Raw genomic sequence first — 15,383 nt, forward strand, 5'->3', positions numbered from 1 at the left:
GGGAAATTTACAGTTTCTGGAGTTCAAGGGCTTTATTCATGCAGGAACTATTTACAGGTTGAGTAGAGCTACAAAGCGAGAAATAGCAGACATCTTGTCTGGAGAGAAAAGCAAACAAAAAATGGACTCAGCTTTTAGGAGTGGCTTAACTTCGGCAAATGCAAAGACTACAAGTAAATGCTGGCTAGATTACTACACAGAACTTTCTGGTGGTTTAAAGTAACACATGCATTACCTACAAATTCAAGGGAAGGGAATGTGTTCACTTATTTCCAACAGGAGCCACAGCATGGCTAGCGGGGGAGGAGGAGAGAGAACACCCCCAGCACTTTCAGGGGTGCTGTGCCGAGCAGGTCTTGGCTAGCAAGCAAGGTGGAGAGTTTAAAAGCTCTTTTTGTGCTAGGTAACCCAAGCAGAGGGGACGCGGGTGGCGCTATGGGTAAAACCTCAGCGCCTAGGACTTGCCGATCGTATGATCGGCGGTTCGAACCCCCGCGCCAGGGTGAGCTCCCGTCGTTCGGTCCCAGCTCCTGCCCACCTAGCAGTTCAAAAGCACCCTTAAGTGCAAGTAGATAAATAGGTACCGCTTTATGGCGGGAAGGTAAACGGCGTTTCCGTGTGCTGCGCTGGTGCAGGCTCGCTAGAGCAGCTTCGTCACACTGGCCACGTGACCCGGAAGTGTCTTCGGACAGCGCTGGCCCCTGGCCTCTTAAGCGAGATGGGCGCGCAACCCCAGAGTCGGTCGTGACTGGCCCGTACAGGCAGGGGTACCTTTACCTTTACTAACCCAAGCAGACCTGCAGAATAATCTTTTGAGCTTTTTGCCTTGCTTGGATGGCAAGGCTTGTTCAGCACAACAGCTCTGGAAGGCTAGGGATGATTGTGCAAGATCTTGTGGGAACTTGGACTGGCCTGCAAGATCTCATGAGAGCACCCAGAACCTTCCAGAGGTGGTGTGATAGAGAGCTTAAAAGCTCTTTTCGTGCCGGGTAAACCCAAACTATATTAGCTTGCAAAAAGCCACCCACTGCATTTCTGTCAGAACAGAGATACGAACTGAGAATTTAACGTTGCTAGCTCTGTGATATATTGAAGTGTACGACCTCTTTTATCTTCTCTTACTACTTGAGATCCTGCAAAGATATTGGTCTAGTTTTCAGTGGTGCAGTAAATCTGTGCCCAGACAGTTCCATATCAGACTGCAAAAGAAGACTCACATAACTGCATTTTCCTCCATACAAAACTGTCCATCTGCATAGAAAACTAGCATACTAGGGGGAAGACAAGCCTTTTTGTTTCTTTTATGGCAAACACAGTAGCCTGGCTTATGTTATCTCTGCTAGAGCATGTCTTTTCTCATATAAAGCATGTAGCAGCGGTTTGATAAGATCTGCCTGGTCATTTTCTTAAAGTAGTGTTTAAAATTCTTATAATTGAATTTATTTGTTTTGAAAACTTACAAATCACTTATGACACCCAAGATGATTTGCAGAATACACACATGCAGTATGCACGTGCATGTGCTCACAGATATACACACGCACGCACAAACCAAATTAAGAACTGTTATTTTAAAAACAGAAATAAATGTCAAGGACAATAGATATTTACAAGCAATTTTTATTGACTATGCAAGGTTTTCTGAAAAGCAGGGGTGGTGATAGGGCTGCAATTGGTGTGCCTATATTTCATTTTCAGATACTACAAATAAAGGGAGATGGGTAAACTCAGTAGTTTGGACACTTATATAATGGTTTCCTTTTTAATTTTAACTGTATGTGACGTTAATCACATAGTTTGCTCTTGAGTGCAAGCTTTTTCCTTTTCATTGTAGACTGGGATTCTGTCAAGGTGATATTTTAACCCTTTCATCCCTGCTGTTGACCTGATCTGTTTCAGCCCACTCCCCTGACTTGCAATTATCATTGTGGGTGGAAAGCTGCCATTGGAATGAATGGGAATTCCCACCCCCCACCCCATCCCTGTGCAAACTTAAGTCTAGTCTTGCAGTGATCTAGCGAGATTGTACTGAAGCGGGGAGCAAAGTTGTTGTTGTTGGCATCCCTCTGTCATGGGAAACAATGGAGTAGTGCACCTTTCAGGGTGACGTCAAATTATTGAAGTGTTACAGCGCCTGCTGTGGCTGTAGAGACTGATATGGGAGAGATATGCTTTGTTGCAGCAGGGGCAGATGAAGGGGTCTGTTTGTGCTGCTGCAGATGCACTATGCCATATCTATCCTTACAATATATCTGATGCCAGGATCCTCATCTGAATCAGACCTTCCACACTGGCAATTTGTAAAAGAAAAAGCTTGCACTTCAGGGCAAACTATGTGAATAACATGCTGTTTAGCTTAAGGGTTGGTTCCTTACATACAAGCAAGAAAAAATAAAAACCATTTAAATGTCTGTTCTCTCTGCCACTGCTTCACTTTGTCTATAACTTGGGGACACCTCTTAAGCTTCTCAGGAGCAATTTGAATAAATTACTCGAGGTTTCTTAGAGGGTTCCCCCCCTGCAAAACAGTTTAGCCCTGCAGGTGAAAGCTAGTGTTACATAGCCTGGCTGATTTTGCTAAAAGGCATAAAGTGAGATGAGCGCCGCAACCCCAGAGTCATCTGCGACTGGACCTAATGGTCAGGGGTCCCTTTACTTCATATTAAAAAATAACTTTCAATTATTCATCTTTTTATGGGTAGAAAAATGGGGGTGGGGTGAATCAAATCAATCCTAAGGTTGTTATTCATTGCTAGTGCCTCTTTCCATGTAAGCATTTGCAGCTGACCGACAAAGTATATTGGCTGTGGTTGAGAAGTTAGCATGATTTGACATTAGTAAAGTACATCATAGGTTTGTGAATCTTCACATTCTTTCAGTTGTCTATTATAACAGAAATGTAACAAGCCACACAGGTATTTTATTTAATTTAAATGTGCAAAATCTGTCCTTCAGGAACCATACTTACTTGCTGGGCAACAATCAAAGTAATAACAATCATAATTAAAACAGTGGCACACAATGAAAAAGATAAGCAGCAGTAAATGGAATTTATACAATTTATAACTCGCAACTTAGGCACATTTAACTTGAGCCCTGGGTCTTTTCAGTACTTGGGTCAGAAAGTTTGATGGCCTCATTATGCTGGCCAGGCATTTAGCTGTATAAATTGGCTTAATGTAGAGTTGGTATGGCACAAAAGTGGAGTAGGAAAAAGAAACGAGAAGCGTAGAATGGAGCAACATTGCCACCCACATTCTCAGCTTCCATAACAATACTGCTGACTCAAAGCAGTCATAGGCTGGCACGCTTTTAACAGCCCCATGCATAACTCTATGCCCCCCCCCACCTTTCCATTGAGTTCAGTGAGATCTATTTACTCCACCTCTGAGGTTGGTATTACATTCCATTACTGTGGGGTTTGGGTCTGAAGAAGTGGAGGATTTGGTATATGCCTGCTTCTTTCTGGTCACATTTTGCTCCTCTGCTGTCAGAGTTGTGCCAACAGTATTTTTGTGTTGGCATGCCCACAATGTTATAGTGGCAGATTCCCACAGGCAAAGGCATATCCCAAGATAACACTAGCACAGCCAAGCTTCCAGTATTGCCTGAGTTGCCTCACCTCCAGGCAGTGAATCTGGAGTACAGGATTTCATCTTTACATTTAGTAACTGAATTTGGGTGGAGGGAAAAGGGAGCTTCCAACAAAGACCTTGTTTTAAACAAAAGAATGGACAGTTGCTTCTAACCCCAGTGTAACTGTACAGTGTGCTTAGATGAAAATGCCTGTAAGTTGTAAAACTACACAAAAGCAGTAGATAACAACACTTGCCAATTGTACCTAAAGTGCACTTAATTATACTATTAAATACAGTGGTACCTCGGGTTACATATGCTTCAGGTTACATATGCTTCAGGTTACATACGATTCAGGTTACCAGAAATAGTACCTAGGGTTAAGAACTTTGCTTCAGGATGAGAACAGAAATCGTGCTCTGGCGGCGTGGCGGCAGCGGGAGGCCCCGTTAGCTAAAGTGGTGCTTCAGGTTAAGAACAGTTTCAGCTTAAGAACGGACCTCCAGAATAAATTAAGTACTTAACCCAAGGTACCACTGTAGATAGCGGCCTTGCCCCACTTTGAGAGCTTTTTAGTTATGTGCCATAGGACCACCTACAAAGATAACAGCACCATTTAATTTCCTCCTTTGCTCAAAAAGGGAATGGGATTTGTGTATTCAAATATGCAACCGAGAGCGTAGGTAATTCCAGCACATTGAATAAACATTTTAGCTGTTATTTCTGAAGAGGGATCTGTAAGAAATAGCTATCTTTGTTGACATTTAAAGTTTTAAGGTTCCACAGGACTGCCTAGAATTATGGGGGAAAGATCAGGCTTCTCATAAATCACAGAAAGGACAAACATGGGATGCTCTTTATCTGAAATGTAAACAGTACAAGGTTATAAAAGCAATATAACCTGACCAATGTAGCTATCAGTGAAAGTAAATGAAGGATAGCCTCATGCTAGCACCAGCCTCACCAGGCTTGAGTTCTCAATAAACAAGACGCTTCAACTACTGAATAAATAAAGCATAAGCCAAATGTTTCAGAAAAACTACACTTGCAGTTACTCCCCCACTGCGTTGCTCTACTAAGCTTCTTGGAAACCCCAGTCAGTAGTGCGTGTAACTTCTTGTTTGATGAAAGGGTGCTTGCTAAAAGCATGCATATCACACCTGTACTCGGTGATCTGCTCTGGCCTTTTAGTTGGTTTCCAGGTGCACCTAAGAGGGTTGAATAAGATTAGCTCCATGTTTCCGGCAAAGACTGCCTTATACTGTGTAATACTGAAATGTACACCTTTCAGACTGGGTCAACATCTTCATTGAGCTATCCACTATGAACCCAAGGTCTTGTTCCTGTTCCATCACTGCCAACTCAGACTGCCATTAGCGCACAATGTCCACCCTGACTGACAGTGGCTCAGATGGGGAACATTCAAGGCCTTACCTGGAGGTGCTGGGGCTTGAACCTGGGACTTTTCACATGCAAAGCAGATGAGCTACACTCTTTCTGTTCAGTTTCAATTTTAATCATGCAAGGAGGAATCCCAGAATAGGGCTATTGCCACTCGCTCATTGCTACAGACAAAACTGCTGATAACTGCATTCAAGTTCTAATCATAGGGATGTAAAATGGATTGGACTGATATGCTGTCTGATGAGACAAGACAATGGTGTTCTCTTTCAGCTCCTCTCGTTTGTAAATGGTCCTTGCAGCTGTTGGCTGAAATATATTGGGTGCATTTGGAGTTGCACTAACTTGGTTAGCTCTGTCTGGGCAGCCAAATGGCTTGTGATTAGAACAGAACCAACTCTTTTATGGGCTGGTATCAGAGATCTCTCCAGTTGCCTGCCTCCCATGGTCATGGGGTGTCAGAACAATGCTGCATTGCTGGCAGCTGCCAGGCCCAGGCACTTTGGCAAAACTTCAGAAAACTTGAGGTAGCGTCTCTGTGGCACCAGCAGTAAGTAGTGACTGGTGGACTTGCAGTGGTGATGGTCACTATCTTGTCTCAGGCAGCAAAATGACTTGGGCCGTCCTGCATTAGAAACTTTGTTTTCCACACTTCGGTTTCCTTTAACTCCTAGCACAAGGAAGGTCATAATATTAGTTCCATCTGTGTTACATAAAAAGCAAACGGCTGGCTCTGTTTATGTTTCTTTAATGTGGTTTATTCGGTTTATAACTGTCCTTTTATGGTGGAAACCATAAAAAACTGTGTGACAGAAGGATAGGCTGCCCTTCGCCAGTGGTGGAAGTGCCTCAGGCAAGATGGACTGTTTTTTTCGGAGTGGCCAAGTAGCAAAAATGCCTTTTCACAGAACTGAATAGCATGTTCCCTGAAGCAGTATTATGCTTATCAGACACACTGTGGTCTCATCGTGCACTCTACCATATTTATGAGGACACTTTAAAAATACAGATCTGCAGCTGATTTCAATTATGGCGCTTAATGTTAGTTATCATAACTGTTTAACTGAAGTGTATAGTGACACTGCCCAGAAAAGAATTAAAGATTCTAAATTTGGGTTATTTTGATACTGGGAAAATGACGCTATTTTAGTGTTGTGTTCAAAGAACAGCGTACAATACAGAATGACATGGTTAATTCCCACAACAGGAATTCATCCGTTCCAAACTTTTCCTCAGATTGGGAATAACTGTTTGGCTTATGGAAGCTGCTTACCTTAAGTTGCTATGTAGAAACAGCTGGAAAGAAGTGTTTGCTTTGTAGAGGTACTGAATGCATGCCCTACCTTTCCAACAACACATGCTCTAATGATGCCGGAATATACCATTTTTTGTTACTGTTCTTCCTTTTCCATTAAGTATTACCATTTCTTAGTCCTATATTACACCTTTCAAGTATTGCACAGTACATTTCAAAACTTTATATCACAGGCATTTTAGAATATAGAGGTAGTGTAGAGCAGGGGGTCAGCAAACTTTTTCAGCAGGGGGGCCGGTCCACTGTCCCTCAGACCTTGTGGGGGGCCAGACTATATTTTTTTGGGGGGAAATGAATGAATTCCTATACCCCAGAAATAACCCAGAGATGCATTTTAAATAAAAGCACACATCTACTCATGTAAAAACACGCTGATTCCCGGACCATCCGCAGGCCAGATTTAGAAGGCAATTGGGCCGGATCTGGCCCCCAGGCCTTAGTTTGCCTACTCATGGTGTAGAGTATCTTAATGAAGCCAATTCAGAATGACAGCAGTCACCTAAGTTGTCTTCATGGTCATGTTTGACTTTCTATGTGGCACAATGACAACATTTTTACAGTGTGATCCAAAATTAGCTGGGATCACAGTGACCTAGGAAAAAAAGAAACCAACATGTAAAAGTGTCATTAATGTAGCAGCTAAGAGTGTCTGTGAATACAGTGGTACCTCTGGTTAAGTACTTAATTCGTTCCGGAGGTCTGTTCTTAACCTGAAACTGTTCTTAACCTGAAGCCCCACTTTAGCTAATGGGCCCTCCTGCTGCTGCCGCGCCGCCCCTGCCGATTTCTGTTCTCATCCTGAAGCAAAGTTATTAACCCGAGGTACTGTTTCTGGGTTAGCGGAGTCTGTAACCTGAAGCCTATGTAACCCGAGGTACCACTGTACTAGTGAACAGTTGTGAAAAAGGCAACTATCAGGCAGCTCTGAGGCAACATTTCATCTTCTCTGAAACACTGCAGCTGAAAATGTTTGCAAGAGAATATTCTCCAGCCCCTTGGAGATCCTTTAGCAGGAAATAGTCACTGAATAACCACTTAATTTTTCCCCCCTAACCTTTATGCAACTGCCAAAGAACACAAATATGAATGTGATAGCCTCTGGGCAGATTAGTCAGCAATAAGTTAAGGCAACGATGAGTGTTTGGTCTGAGAGGATATGTAGGAGGACACAACTGATAAAAGAGAAATATTAAAGCTGTCTCCAAGTCCTTTGCGGAGCTTCTGCTTTAATGTGAAGCATTAAATGTGAAGCAAGTGGCAGTTCATGTAGGTCTCCCTTTAACAATGTAGCAACTGATCTGATAAAATATAGGCAAGTATTTCTTTTGGAATGGAATGGAATTGAAATGGCCCCTGTGTTTGGGAAAAAAATAATAGAATCATAGAGTTGGAAGGGAGCCTTGCAGGTCACCCAGTCCAAACCCCAACTTCATACAGGATGTCAGGGGCTACAAAATGGCTCTGCAGCACCTACCTGACTATGTTCAGCTAGGGACAGTCCCTCCCCTCGATAACTGGTTCAATTTCCAAACTTTTCTCACCATTAAATAAAAAATTAGTATTATTATTATTATTATTGGGAACCAGGCAGAGAGCCTTCTTAGTAGTGGCGCCCACCCTGTGGAATGCCCTCCCTTCAGAGATAAACAACTGCCTGGTGTTTAGAAGACATCTAAAGGCAGCCCTGTTTAGGAAAGTTTTTAATGACTGATGTTTTAATGTATTTTTAATCTCCGTTGGAAGCCGTCCAGACTGGCTGGGGAAACCCAGCCAGATGGGCAGGGTACAAATAAATTAATAATAATAATAATAATAATAATAATAATAATAATAATAATAACGGGCTTCCCCTGAAATCCACCCTCCTGCAACTTACGTCCTTTAGATCCAGCTAGTCTTGCCTTCTGGGGCAGCAGAGAACAAATCTTGTTGACTTCTTCTATGCGACAGCCCTTCTCAGTCTTCCCTTCTCCAGGCTAAATATGCCCCAGGCCCTTCCAACCTTTCTCACAACATGTTTCCCATACTATTGTGCATCTTGGTTGCGTTCCCCTGAGCCTGTTCCCATTTGTCTGCACATCCTTCTTAAAGTGTGGTGCCTAGAACTGGATACAGCATTCCAGATGACGTCTGGCCACTGCAGAATCAATTGCTTGTGATTACTGATTGTGATTTGGAAATGCTGGCTCACTTTGCTTTGGAGTGGCCTTCCTCAAGTTGGTGCTCTCCAGACGTTTTGGACCACAACTCCCATCAGCCCCAGGCAGCCAGCAAGTGATGCTGACTAATAGCTTCAGGTCACTGTGAAGGATACAGGCCGCTGTATTCAGTGTGACATTGCCTGATGCAGCCCCACAACAGTAGAATATAAAACGTCTTGGCACTAGTTGCTCCTATCTCATTGATCCTAGGGTATGATAGGAAGGGAGATGATGCAGCAGTTTTGCAGAAGCTAAGGAGGTTTGGGCTTGGCAAAAATCAGGATGGGAGTCTGTATTCCGCTTTAAGGTCTCTGGAGTAAAGGTGGGATATATGAAATGAATAATTGGTGGCATCTAGCACATAAAATATAATTGTCTGATCCTTTGAGGTCCCTGAAAAACAGTAGGTGGTGGGCCACAGGCTTTCCATTGTCATTCTGCCCTGTGTAAGAATGGGTGTGTGGTGGAGAAGGGAGCCTTTTTCATGGAATGGACAAGTTAAAGGAGAAAATACCTGAAGGGAAGCTGAGGAATATCTTCAGAGGTTTTAAAGAAGAACTGAAAAAACTATCTTAGTAATAAGTTAGAGTAAGTACTGCTTGAATGTGGCTAGATGACTTTTCAATATTTTTCCCCTGGTTTACATGGTATTTAATCTGCTGGCGAGATCTGAGTGTCCTTCCTGTTGTAGAAACAAGGCATTGTGCCATATTTTCCCTCTGTCATCTTCAAGAACCAAGACAGAAGTTGGTTGTCTGGGAAGGAAGAAGCGTGTTGAGGATTCATATCTGCCTTAAGGAGGAATTTCCTCTTCACTGAACAAGCAGTCCTGCATGGGCTACATACAGATCCAGATGGGTTCTGCAACCAGGAGGTTACAGAGGCAGAGTGTGCTGTTATACATGACTCCTTTTGAAAAATATACATTAAAAAAAGAAAAGTATAGAAACAAGGGATTTTTATTCCCTTCCATTATCTTTTTTGCTTGCTTTTTGTGGAAACAGCTTATAGCAATGCTTAGAGCTTTGAAGGTGGTTTTAGGATGAGTGTGATAATAAACCATTTGCTTGTATCTTCTGCTCAGGGCAGAGCAATAATTTGGTTGTGTTCAGTTTTAAGTTTATGATGGAAATTATCTTTTATCCAAATGGAAAACTGAGAATTGCATGGATGTTCCTTGACTTCACTGAGTGGTGCAGAATAAGTAAAAAGCTTAAATCGTTTTGAAAGGTGTTCTCATTTGAAGGGGTCGAGGCTCTCTCTACGTGGAAGCGCAAGACAAATGAAGCTACTTCTGCCTAAAGAGGCTTTCAGCAATTTAACAACCTGAACCTGCCAGCTGAGCAGTGAATTTAAAATGGGCAATGCTTGGCATGTGGAAATTGGTTTTTTCAGCTCAATCAGCTCAGGCATGAGAGAGAATTCTATAAAGTGTGTGAAGAAGAAATGTAGTGTCATGTAAATAGATATGGTATTTGAATCGAAAATCGTTTCTGAGATGAAATAGAGAGACCAACTTAGTGCTTTTATATGTAAAGCCTACCCAGTTCCATAACAGGTCATCAGTAGTCATTTTTTATTCTTGCACCATACAAATTGAAACAGGCCAAATTACAAAGTTCATTGTAATATAGGACTGAATGCTTTGCTTCAAAGCTGGCTTAGAAAATATTTGGGTTGTAAATGAAATCTGACACTTCTGCCTTGCAAGTTGCCAGCTTAAAACTGTCAAACTAAATATAAATGTTGTCCTGTTTATTTTTCTGGGCCGAATCTGGGATGGATGTGGTTCTGATAGGGGAACGACTTATGTGTGAGGTTGCCACCTAGTCACCCCAGTAGGTCACATCATGTGTCTTGGACACCATCTCAGAAGAGAGCAGGGCACTAATTCTACACTAAAAACACCTCCACCTCTCTCCCATAAAGCATGCAAAGGTACAGGAGGCTACTTGGAGCAAGTATGTTAACTATTCAATGGATAAACAACTGAGAGTATCCTGGTCACTGCTGCTGGTTATGGGGTGGACCGCCCCTTCTCCAGCTTAGTGTCTTCCATATGTTCTTAGACTCCAGTTTCCATTAGCTCCAACTGCATGGCCAATAGTGAGGGGTGATGGGAGCTGCAGTCTAAAATATTTGTCAGGCACCAGGTTATGGAAACTGCCCTGCCTAGATTTATTTGAAAAGGTGAACTAATCTTCTTGCATTGCAGGGAGCTGGACTGGATGACCTTCAGAGTCCCTTCCAACTCTAAAATTCTATGATTCTATGTTAAGTAAAAGTCATGAAGACATAGGGCGTGGCTGTTTTCTTTTCTTTTATGTATTATATTTGTATAGCTCTCTGCTTAAAAGAAACACCATATAGCAGTTAACAAGCAATAATACCACCATTAATAAAACAAGAGTTTAAAATTCCAAGGAAACCCATACAAGTCCATCATAACTCATCAAATGTTTACCTTTTAGTTTAACAGATACAACAAGTGGTTGACGCTATTTCTCTCTCTTAAGTGTAACAAGATCAAAGGAGTATATGAAACACTGTCACTTTAGTCATGTCATAGGAATAAGAGGTGGGTTTTTTAAATCTACAGTGGTACCTTGAGTTACATATGTTTCAGGTTACAGACGCTTCAGGTTACAGACTCCGCTAACCTAGAAATAGTACCTTGGGTTAAGAGCTTTGTTTCAGGATGAGAACAGAAATCGCGTGGCAGCAGCGGGAGGCCCCATTAGCTAAAGTGGTACCTCAGGTTAAGAACAGTTTCAGGTTAAGAATGGACCTCCAGAATGAATTAAGTTCTTAACCCGAAGTACCACTGTATAGGTTGGAAGAGCAGGAAAACTGATGATGGAACAGATAGGTGGCATATGAGTTTTGGTAATGTTAATTTTCACTGCTGCTGTAAATGGAATACCTGCTTCATATAAACAAATAATATTTCTTTGGAATGTGATAGGCACCTCATTAATTAGCAAGCAACACCCATAGCAGAACATGTACATTTTTGCTAATGTGTGTTCCCGATGATGAATATGCAACTGAAGATAAATGAAATAACGTTTTATTTATAAATGAGGTCACACTATATTTATGTGTATTTGCAAAATGAGGTTTTGCCAGAAAGAAGTCAGCTGAGTCCCCGTGCTTTAGCCCAATGCAGACCAAGCAGCAGGAAGAGTTAGGTAAGGGTTCACAGGCTTTCGCTGCCTCCAGCTTTATGCCAGGGCTGTCATGCCAAAGCAAACATTTACTTTATTTTGACAGCTTGAAAAGGTCGTAGCGTTCTTCTTTATTTATATGAAAAAATGAAAGTTTGGGTATTGCAAGGAAAATAATAACAAAACACTTGTCGGCTGACCTTAAAATGCTGAACCCTTCATTACCGTGAATAGGGAAACCCAATACTTTGTAGCTACCATTTCTTGTAGTACAAAAAGCTATTCTATGGGGCCTTTTCTTCACAGACTCTTGTGCGAAAATAAATTCTTGGCCATATATAGCCATCTGGGAATGGTTTGAACAAGCTATTTTAGCTGCCCTCACTTTAAATGTTTACCTGTCCCACAGGAATATTGTGAAATTGTGGGACAGTTCACATGCATGTGTTCATGACCTTTAATGATCAATTTCTTGGTGCTTGGTGACTTGACAGCCGAATGTGGGAATCGACTCATTGCAAAGCATTGTTTCTGAGGTGACATCAAATGATATCAAAGTTCTTCTCAGAGACTCATTCACTCACAAATGCATGCAAATGATCAAAACGGTGTTATAAACTCAGATATATAAGCTAATCACCAAATGGCTCTTTTAACCTAGGTTACAATCGCCACAGTGGAATGTCTAGGTGTCTTTTGTGGTGATATAATAATAATGATGATGGTAGTAGTAGTAGTAGTAATAATAATAATACTTAGTTTCTATACCACTTTATATTTTAAAGAAAAAATCTCAAAGCAGTTTACAACACATTAAAACATCAAATAAAACAATCTCAATTAAAACAAATTCAAGCTTCAAGGAAAATATTTCAGATCCTTCTCTAAGGCAGTGTTTCCCAACCGGTGTTCCGCGGCACACTAGTGTGCCGTGAGACACCGGCTGGTGTGCCGTGGGAGGGAGGCGGGCGAGTCGGGCGGCGAGAGGCGGCGGCGAGGATCCGCGTCGAGCCGGGGGCGGCTCCGCGGTGGTGGTGCCGAGCGGCGGGGCAGCGCGCGCAAAAGGGAGGAGCGCGAGACAGCGGAGGAGGAGGAGGCCGGCATGTCCGGGCAGCAGCAGCAACAGCAGCAGCAGCAACTCCCGGCGACGGCTCCTCCTCCGCCCGCTATCGCCGCCACCACCACAACAGCCGCCGCCGCCTCAGCTGCCGCCGTCCCTCAGTCCCTCGCTCTGCTGCCTCCTCCCACCCCGGCAAGGGGGAGGGAAAAAACGTTCACTTTTGTGCGTCCCTCCCGGCGTGACGCTGCGCGCTGACGTCACGGGGCGGGGCTTTAATGGTGGTGTGCCGCGAGATATTTTTCCGGTAAACAGGTGTGCCGTTGCCCAAAAACGTTTGGGAAACACTGCTCTAAGGGACATTTTGTTTCCCCCATATTTATTTACTTAATTTATATAGCTGCCCCATAGCAGAAGTACTCTAGGAAGCTAGCATGGTGTAGTGGTTATAGAGTGTTGGATTAGGACCTGGGAGATCAGGGTTCAGAATGCATGTGTGAAGCAACCTTTAGCTGTGTTCATAAACTGTTATTGGACATGAGCTCAAGATAACTAGTTCTCTTTGTATAGCTCTGATCACACCTGAGCTGTTCCGTTCCTCTTTATTATAGTATTATACAGTATTTAAAGAGCAGCTGCATTTTAAAATTATTCAAAGCAAAGCCAGTTTCCAAGGCAGCCCTATGGCATGCAAGAGGGGAACAGAGGTTTATAATCCCTGTGAGTGTGGTCTAGGAAGGCAGGAAGGATAGAGAGGTGACAGAAGTTTATAGTAGGGACATTGTATAATAGTACACCCCTCTTTTCCCCTGTCCCTTCTCAGTTTCTTCCATGTGGGATTTACCACACACTGTGTCCCACTGCTCCAGTACAGTGATGTGAAATAATCAGTAAGGATTTTAGCAGACATCTTTTCCCAACTGTTTTGTGCTCAATAAGCGGTGTGCAGCCACCTATTCTTGTCTGCTTATCAGGAAAATTAAGACAAATAAGCCTGCTTTCAGAATACACTCAGGTGGTGCTCTCTGGGCATAGGTAGTCACTTTGCATTTCCCCTCCCAATTCTAGTTCTTAAAGGAAGACCAGCTCTTCTGCTTCTTCCTTCAGGGTTGAAGTTCAACTTAGCCATTTTTCCAAGTTGAGGACCAATTGTAAGCATGACTTTCTAGCTATGTTTTCATGTGTAGAGGGCAGCTGTGAAAGGAATATAGGATTTGCTTGTCATTACTGTAGTATACCTCAAAATCATTAAACAAGAGGGATGCTAATTCACAAAACAGTATCTTATTTGACTTTAGCAGAGTCTTTCAGAGTTGAGGGAGAAGATTTTGCATCCTTTTATGTCACTGGATCAGCGTTAATGCATCAATTAATTATTTAAACTCTAATTTAAAGAATAAGAGAACTACAAGTCTCTTTAATTCACTCATTTATGTTACATTAGGTGGCAATTTCAACTGCCATCTAGTATTTGTAAGCATTTAGAAATTTTTAAAATAATAATGAATTAAGAATTTATCTTATTGGTTTAAAATAATGAAAATGAAGCCTTCAGTCCTTCCCAAATATTTTGTGTGATTGATTAACGTTTAGAAAAAGAATATAAGAAATGAGATGGCTTTATTGTGGTACATACTGCAACCCCATCTTACGATTCTAAGCAAAGTATTTCCAGAATGTAGCTTCTTATAAATCACATGGTTGGCGCCTGCAGTGTTTCCTATATAATATCTAAATACATGTCAACTTTGTATAGCCAGATGTCTGTTTTGCAGTGTCAGAGCATATTAGCTGCAAAGGATGGTTATATTTATTCTGTGTCTCTGCTTTTGGGTGATTTACTTATAGTTGCAGTTGTTTTTGACAACATGGTAGTTAGTTAACTGTAGCTATAATTCTTAATTTGTTTATTTTAAATCTTGAACATTTGTAAAGCAGTTGAAGAAGCAGCAGCAATGCATTTTATTGAACACCTTGTGCAGAATATAAATGGAGTGTATTGATACATGTGCTTGGGGTTAATGCTTTTTTTAAAAAAAAAATATTTGCTTGATTAGAGCCAAGAATTAAAAGGTCATTGCTAAGAATATTTAGAAGCATCCTTTCCTATCTCTTTAAAGAGCATTCTTCTATGCTTTTATAGCAAAGCATAGGAGAATGCAGTTAGAATCACTAAAATATAGATCATGCCTTTCAGGTATGTTTTTAGTTAGAGAATGAACTGGCTGCAATGAAGTTCTCCCAAGCCTAAGACATTTGTATGGATCTGTCTTCAGGGGCTTATCTGGCCTCCTGACAATGGAGTTGCTGATGTTTCCCGGAAGGGAGGGTGGGAGGCGAAAGGTGGCTTGAAGGTTGGTGCTGTGCAACTGCAAATGTACCAGCAGAAGCTCTGGATTGGCTCCATCAGTGCATTTGCTCAGTGCTGACCTCCCTGCTGCCTTGCCCCCCCCCCACTCTCTCTCTCTTTCCCAGTAAGCATCATTGACCTACCGTACTTACCATGAGGTCAGGCAAACGCTACAGCCCCCTCTCTGTCATCTGCTAGGGATCCCACGCATGTACCTCTTGGCAAACAAGTTTTTTCATACTAGTAAAAATATTAATTATATTCATGAGTGTTTACTAATCCTGTAAACTATTTAGATTTCCCCCCAGTACTTTAG

At 42.2% G+C, this 15,383-nt stretch overlaps 1 protein-coding gene across 28 annotated transcripts in view; it reads left to right on the forward strand.

Annotated features, from left to right (window-relative positions):
* CACNA1D (calcium voltage-gated channel subunit alpha1 D) overlaps positions 1-15,383 on the forward strand; it is a 201,710-nt gene that overhangs the window by 16,016 nt on the left and 170,311 nt on the right. The gene's annotated exons all lie outside the window — the stretch shown is intronic.

The sequence above is a fragment of the Podarcis vaucheri genome, assembly GCF_965113315.1.
Source record: "Podarcis vaucheri genome assembly, chromosome: 2".
NCBI lineage: Eukaryota > Metazoa > Chordata > Lepidosauria > Squamata > Lacertidae > Podarcis > Podarcis vaucheri.